Genomic DNA, 7645 nt, shown 5'->3' on the forward strand with positions numbered 1-7645 from the left:
TTCACGGGTTTTGAGCAATTGAAAACACATCATTCAGTCTATCCTAAGGAGATTGGCATCATTATTAGTTCTCGGCCCACACTTGGTACCCTATCAACTCACACAGCCTTGTCACCCCCTAAAGGGCGCCCATGTTTTTGCATTTTTGAGAACTAGTGGAGTCCCATTATGAGCCTAGCAATAAGGTCTCAAAATGGGAGTTCGTAAATACGCTCAAGAGGGACATATGGTGAGTATCGTAAGGAGATATCCTTCCCCCTCCATGCACTAAGAATTTAATAATGTTCGGAGTTAAATTGGGTAGCTTCTAATTTTAATTGGAACTAGTAAGGGATTTGTTTGGCGCATCGGGGTATAAACTCAATTAAGAGGTCTCCCAGTCTTGAAAACCAAGGTTTGATATACCCGAAGGTACTGACGAGAGTTATTCCTGAGAACTATTGTTGACTTGATTTTTATCAAATCATAGTTATTTTATAGTGGGTTGGAGTACTTGGCATTAGTCATTCGCACTTGGGTCATTCCCCTCTCATCAGCCTTAATGGCTTTGGCCTTTTATTCTCCTCGGGAGGGCAGTTCCACTAAATATTTGCACTATTGAAAGAAAAATATGAGTCTAGCTTTCTGATCACCTAAGAAAGGTGAGAGCATACTCACCTATCATCAAAACACATAAGACATGTTTGTTCGTTTCAATTGTAATTAGTCTATGTGCCTAATTTAACAAAAATAAGTGCAAAACGTGCAAATGCAAGCAAAGTTAGTAGTTCATATTGCATTCTTTGATGGTGAAATGGTTTATGACTCTGGTCTCTCACAGAGAAATAAGTACCTCCAAAACCAACAATCTGCAAATTAGGTTCAAGAAAATGACAGTCCAGAAGCAAAAATAAGGAATGCAAAATACAACATTTGCAAAATCAATAAAAAACTAAAAAACTCCATCCATTGACCAAGAATGCCATCATATGTGTCAAGAACACTGCCAAATGGACCCAAAACGCTATTCTGCACACCAGAAGCGCTATTCTGCACACCAAAAATGTTGTTAAACCAACTGAAAATGCTGTCAAATATACCAAAAACACTACAGAACATACAAAAAATGTTAAAGTACAAACTGAAAATGCTAAAATAGAGAAAAACATAAAAACAGAGTTGAGAAGTCTCCCATAAATGCCATTTGAGATGTCGGGACGCTACAATAGAGACCAAGAATGCAATTTGAGAGCCCGAGAGAGCTAATATGCACACTGAAAGAGCTAATCAACCTATCAATGAAATTCCCTACAAGCAAACTTGTTAAAGATCAAAGGGGTTAGGCTCCACAGTGGGCGCCAATTAATGTGATGCTAAAAATGTGGTATATAAGAAAGGCATACACATATAATGAGACAATAAAACATAATGGAAAGCTTAATTGAAAACTAAATTAAAGATGCAAACCATAAGCTTTCCTTGAAATGTCCCATTTCCTCTATTCTTGAGGACCTTGAAGGTGTTGGATTGATTGGCTCTCAGTGGAGCAATGACCTCCAAAGTGGCAACTCAAGAGTTGAGGAGCTACTTGATCATGATTAATTATGCAAATGATATGAAATGCATTGCTATGATTAATCCAAGATGCTAATTACTAGATGATTGAAATGAAAATGCCTATAGTAATGATGCTAAAACTATGGATGCAAGGGATCCTTATTATTCCAAGATGGGGGATATTTATAGGAATCCCAAGGCCAAAGTTGAGGTGGCAAGAATCAATGGTCCAGATCTGATCTGAAGATATGAAGGGCAAAGATTGAGGAAGTTGGAGAAGAGGTTGGAGGAAGGGACACTTGTCATCTCTATGGTGACAAGTGTCAAGGAGCCTTGCTCCTGAGAAGGCAAGTTTCCAAGGGAGGAGACATGGGGCAAAAGTTCCATGTGTCTCAAGGGGAGAATATCTACACCATAGGAGGTTAGGATAAGGAGCTTAGGATGTGAAAGATAGGATAGGGTTAGTTAAAACCCATGGTTAGGTGGAATGGGTTAGGTTAGGGGATGGTTAGGTTAGGTTGTTAGAAGTTAGGAGTCATGTTCTCATTTGAATTTAGAAATTCAAATAATTTAAAAAATGATAATTAATTTTAACAAACTCGAGTTTGTTAATCTTAATTAGGAATTAGAAGAATTGATTTATATGGGAGAAATTAATTAATTTAGAATTAATTAATCAAAGGGGGATATGAACTGAACTATGTAAATAAATCATGTAGATTTATCTACTAGTAGATGAATAGAGAAATTAATCAAATTGCTTGTGAATTCAATTAATTGGGAAGGGGGATTAATCAAATAACTATGTATTTAATTAACTATCTTCAGACCATTTTTAGGTGTATGCAGTCAGCTCAATGATAAAGGTCATTTGCTTGAGTTTAAAAGTGGAGTCTGCAAAATTTTTGGAGGTAGTGGTGAACTAATTGCTACCGAGAAGCAAACTAGAAGTAACTTATTCCATTTGAATAGTAATATTAATAATTGTCTAGTTGCAAGAATGGAAGACGGTTATGGCATAAAAGATGTTGTCATGTTAATTTTGATAATTTGGTTAAGATAAGCAAGTCAAGTGTTGTAAGAGGATTGCCTCAAATTATTAAACCAGATAATGTGATATGCAAAGATTGTCAAATCAGTAAGATGACCTCTATTTCTTTCAAGAGAAAGAATTGCACTTCTGAGAATATTTTAGATTTGGTACATACTGATGTTTGTGGCCCTATGAGAACAAAGAGTTATTGCGGTGATAGGTATTTCATGATTTTTACCGATGACTATTCTAAAATGATGTGGGTGACATTTTTGAAGGAGAAATCAGAAGCATTTAGTAAATTTAAATCATTTAAATCTCTGGTTGAGAATGAAACCAGTAAGAACTTGTAGTGTTTAAGATCAAACTGGGGAGGTAAATTCACATCTGATGAATTTGTTAATTATTATGATGAACTTGGTATCAAGAGACAGGTGTCTTCTCTAAGGACACCACAATAGAATGGCATAGTAGAAAGGATGAATAGAATAATAGTTGAAGCTGGAAGAACCATGTTATTATAGGGTGATGTATCCAAAATGTTTTGGAGAGAAGCAGTCATTACTGTTCTATACACTTTAAATTGGGTACTAGTGAAGAGAGGTAACAATAAGACACCCTATGAGCTATGGCATGGAAAAAATCCTTGTGTAAGTTATTTTAAAAAATTTCGAAGTCAATGTTTTATTGAGAGAGATAACTACACTAAGAAATTTGATGCTAAATCTGGTGAAGAATTTTTTCTGGTTACTCTTCTAAGAGTAAGGCATATAAATGTTACAATAAGAGAACTAAGAAAATTGTTGAAAGTGCTAATGTAAAAGTTGATGATCTATTTGATAATTCTAAAGGTACAAGTAGATCAGAACTTGAAAAAGATGATATTGAAGAAAAACTTGTGATCATTGAACTGGAGGCAAAGAATAATGAAGAACCGACAAATGTAGAATTAGATGCTCAACCGATAAACGATGATCGTGAGGAAAAAATGAAGAACCTGATGCAAAAGATGTAGAACTGACACAAGAAATACCTAGATATATCATATTGAACCATTCACAAGAGCAGATAATTGGTGATAAGAATGTAGGTGTGCAAACCAGGACAAATATCTGAGAGAACTTGTATACACCTAAAATTGGCTAAGAGCGATTAAATAAATATTTTATATTTATTTAATGATTTTTCTTCTATTAAATAGTTAATCTGAAAAGATTAATTTACTTAATTCATTTTTGTGTCTTTCTATTAATTAATATTTTATTAATTAATTCATCTATCTTATTCTTTTAATTAATTAAATATCTAATATTTAATTAATCCTCTAAATAATTAAATATCTAATATTTAATTAATCCTCCAAACAATTAAATATCTAATATTTAATAGTTATTCTCCTATCCTATAGTCTCAAATATTAAATAATTTCCTAAATTATTTAATCTCTTTTCCAACTCACCTTCCATCTCCACTTCATCTCCCCTTTGCCAACTCATCCAACATGTGGCTAAGGAAATTAATATTTCTTAAATATTAATTCATCATTTATCTTCAACTACCAAAACTTAATGAATATTGTGTACGTACACATATTTCATTACCTCCTTCTATATTCTCTCCAACACCCCCTACATCTTAGGAAGGACTTGAGTCCACTTGTCCTCTCATGCCTAAATTTCCTCTAACCATCCCTAGATTCCCTCAGTCAGCAACCCAGTCAAGGTGAGATGAGTGACACTTGTCTTCTCCTCCCCCCTTTCTCTCAACCTTCATCTTTGCTCATAGCCATTCAAATCTACAGATCTGATCAGGACCATTGATCTGAGCCACATCATCTCATTCTCTCAAAGTCTATAAAATCAAGAGCTTCAATTGAGAGAGAGTTAGACTTCAAGAGACTGCAAGTGCATTTTGCAAGTCAATCATATGTATCCGTGAGTTTTTGAAGCAAATAGAAAATAGCAATTAGCAATATAGCATTATCATATAAGCATTATCATATAGCCTAATCATGTAGTATTGCATATCATAGTATCAGTTAACTACAAGTTATCATTCCATTCTTCATATGCCATCTTGGAAGCCAACAATGCATTGTCTGAGAGCACACCATCTGCAACCAGGAACAGTGGAGTTAGGACACAATGGGACATAAGCCATGAAGGTAAAAATAATGTTTTATTTTAATCTGTATTTCATACAGTTTCATTGGTTGAATTTGGATTTCATGTAGTATTTCCATTTGTATTTTGTGAAACTAACTTATTACAGGTAACATTCTGAGGATGAAATTCAAGCTCACACATTTTGGCACCCACTGTGGGGCTGGACCTCGCATATACCTTTAAAAAATCTCGCAAAAAGTTAAATCACCACATTTGTAATGCAAATTCATGCATGTTTGAATTCTGACAGTGCTTTTGTTCGACCTGTTAGTGCATATGTCATGCAGGTTAGTGCTTTTGTCTGAAAAACTATGCATTTGCATCATAGGTTAGCGCATATGTCATGTAGGTTAGTGCTTTTGTCTTAAATTTTGCACATTCGTATCATAGGTTCACACATCTGCATCATAAGTTAGCGCATATGTCAAAGAAATCGTGCTTTTGTATCCACAGAGCAGCACTTTTGTAGTCTAAGTTAGCACTTTTGATATGCAGTTTAGTGCTTTTGAATAGATAGATAGCACATATGTTAGGTTGGCGCTTTTTTTTATGAAACTGACAAATTTTTCTTGCAGGTCCGAATGTCTAAGAAATTAGATTTTTTAGATTACTAACATGCATGTGCAGGATGGCATTTAAGGCAAATTTTATGCATTTCCTCATCTAGCTAATTAAAAAATTTCATTTTGGAAGTAATATATCATATCTTGTTCACCTAGTTTAACTAAGAGGATGAATTGACAGCATGCAACTTGCATTTTTAGTATTTTCTCTAAAATAGTTGCACATAGATTTTTTTTTTTTTAAAGGGCTGAAATGAACACCATTCTTGTTGGAGCAACATCTCCAAATAGGACTTAGCCAACAATTGCTTTGAAAATCTTAAAAAGAACTTTGATTGCTTTGTCTTAAGTGGTAGGTATATGCTCTCCCCTTAATTGGGTGATCAAAAAGCCAAACCCACTCTTTTATGTTTTTTTTACTTTCAAGCAATTAAATCCTTTAGAGGGCCTACCTTCCCGAGCTACCTTGAGGGGGCTAGTGAGAGGGGAATGACCTAAAGCAGAAACAAGCTAATACTGAGTCCTTCCAATCCACTATAAATAAATCATGTTTGTGACGAAAGTCCCAAACAACATGTGCTGATAACTTCATACTGATACTATGTTTCCCCATAAACCCTATGGAGCGTAACCTCTATAGGTTGGGAACCTTCTATATTTATAGAGCTAAAAGTGTCACATGTATGGCCACATGACCGGAAGCGTTTACTAAAAACCATTTGTACTAGTTGCCAAAATCCTTCTAGTTGTTAGCGCAAGAGGTCAGACCTTTGAAGCTGCTCACACACATACGGTTCCTAGTAGAGATATAAAGTTTGCCATGGGGAGATTTCATGGAAACTGGTGTTTGGCTACCCTGAAGAAGTGAGTGCCGAGGGTGGAGCTAGTGGGGTCAAGCATCTAAATATCCACTTTAATAGCGTAGCCTCGGGGGAAACTCCATGTGAGATTCAACAACTATTATCTCAGCCTGCCATAGGGATTGTACTTGCTTGTGCATTTTGTTTATTTAAACATTGTGTCTTCTATGTCTGTAACATGTTCCACATGGTCAAAAATTGAAGAAAATTATCATCTACAAGTGAGAAAAATTCCAACAAATTGCTGAAAATTTTTGATCAAAAAGGGGAATACAAAAACTTTCCAACACTTGAAACATCAGATCAAAATCAAAATATCAAAACATCCACATCAAAATAATTCTTGAAGTAGGTTTGTCTCTAAAAACCATCATATGCTTTTCAAACTAGCTCAAACAACTAGGTTACTAATCCAACAAGTTATACTTAAACATTCTATAAACATCAACATTCAACAAGCTATCGATTCAACTATCTTAAGTGCAAAAATCAACATCTTTGTCAAGTTTCTCATCAGAATAATCAAATCCTCTATCACGAAGCTTGATCAAATCTATACTAGGTTCCTAATCTTGGATATATCTTTCCTATTTTTAACCTAGGTTATATCAAAACCAAAATTGAACCAACATTGGAATCAAACAAACTTGTGAATTGTCAAATGCTTATATGACTTTTAAGTATCACCTTAAGAAAAGAAAACCCAGTTACAAAGCTACTCAGAAAAGAATAAGATTCTTGTATATCAATCGCAAGATCTTATTGAAACATAGGACATTCCTACACCATTTTCATCACTACTTGCATGGCTATGGTACAGAATTTGATGGTGAAACTCTACAAAGATGCGCTTTTCAACAAAGTGATGCTTTATCCCAATGAACAAACAATAGTGGTAAGATCAATAAAGCATATCTTCCTAAACCAAGAATCACCTTTTGACTATGTCCTTTGGAACTTTTAACAACTTTAAGATAATCATATGCCAGTTTGGACTAGAGCCCAACATGAACAACTTAGAAAACAACAACAAATGGAGGAAGAAGATATTCCTGTATTTCACACTTTTGGAATTACTGTTGTTGATGAAGAAGTAGTCAATAACACTGTAGACACCTAAAAATGGTCAATGCTTGCGGAGTCATATTTTAACAATTGCGCATTGCCTCATTTTAGGTTTTTGCGTCGCATTAACATTTCTCCTATGTCACGCACTTGGTCTTTATCATTTGCGAACATCAAGTCATTCTTCTACATTCTTCAATCATCTCGTTCTCAAATTTGGTCTTGTCGACAACATTATCCAGTCATGATTTTGATCGATTTTATCTTGTTGCATCAATGAGCGTGCTAATTTGTCATCATTTTGGACATCGTCAATCCTAATTAGGGTTTTGTCCTCTTTTCAATCTTGTCATCATACGATCAATTTGTCATCGATCGTTGTCACTATTCGATCTTGTCATTTTGTGATCGGTTTGTCATCGA

Source organism: Cryptomeria japonica, chromosome 2 (genome assembly GCF_030272615.1).
Source record: "Cryptomeria japonica chromosome 2, Sugi_1.0, whole genome shotgun sequence".
In the NCBI taxonomy this organism is placed as follows: domain Eukaryota; kingdom Viridiplantae; phylum Streptophyta; class Pinopsida; order Cupressales; family Cupressaceae; genus Cryptomeria; species Cryptomeria japonica.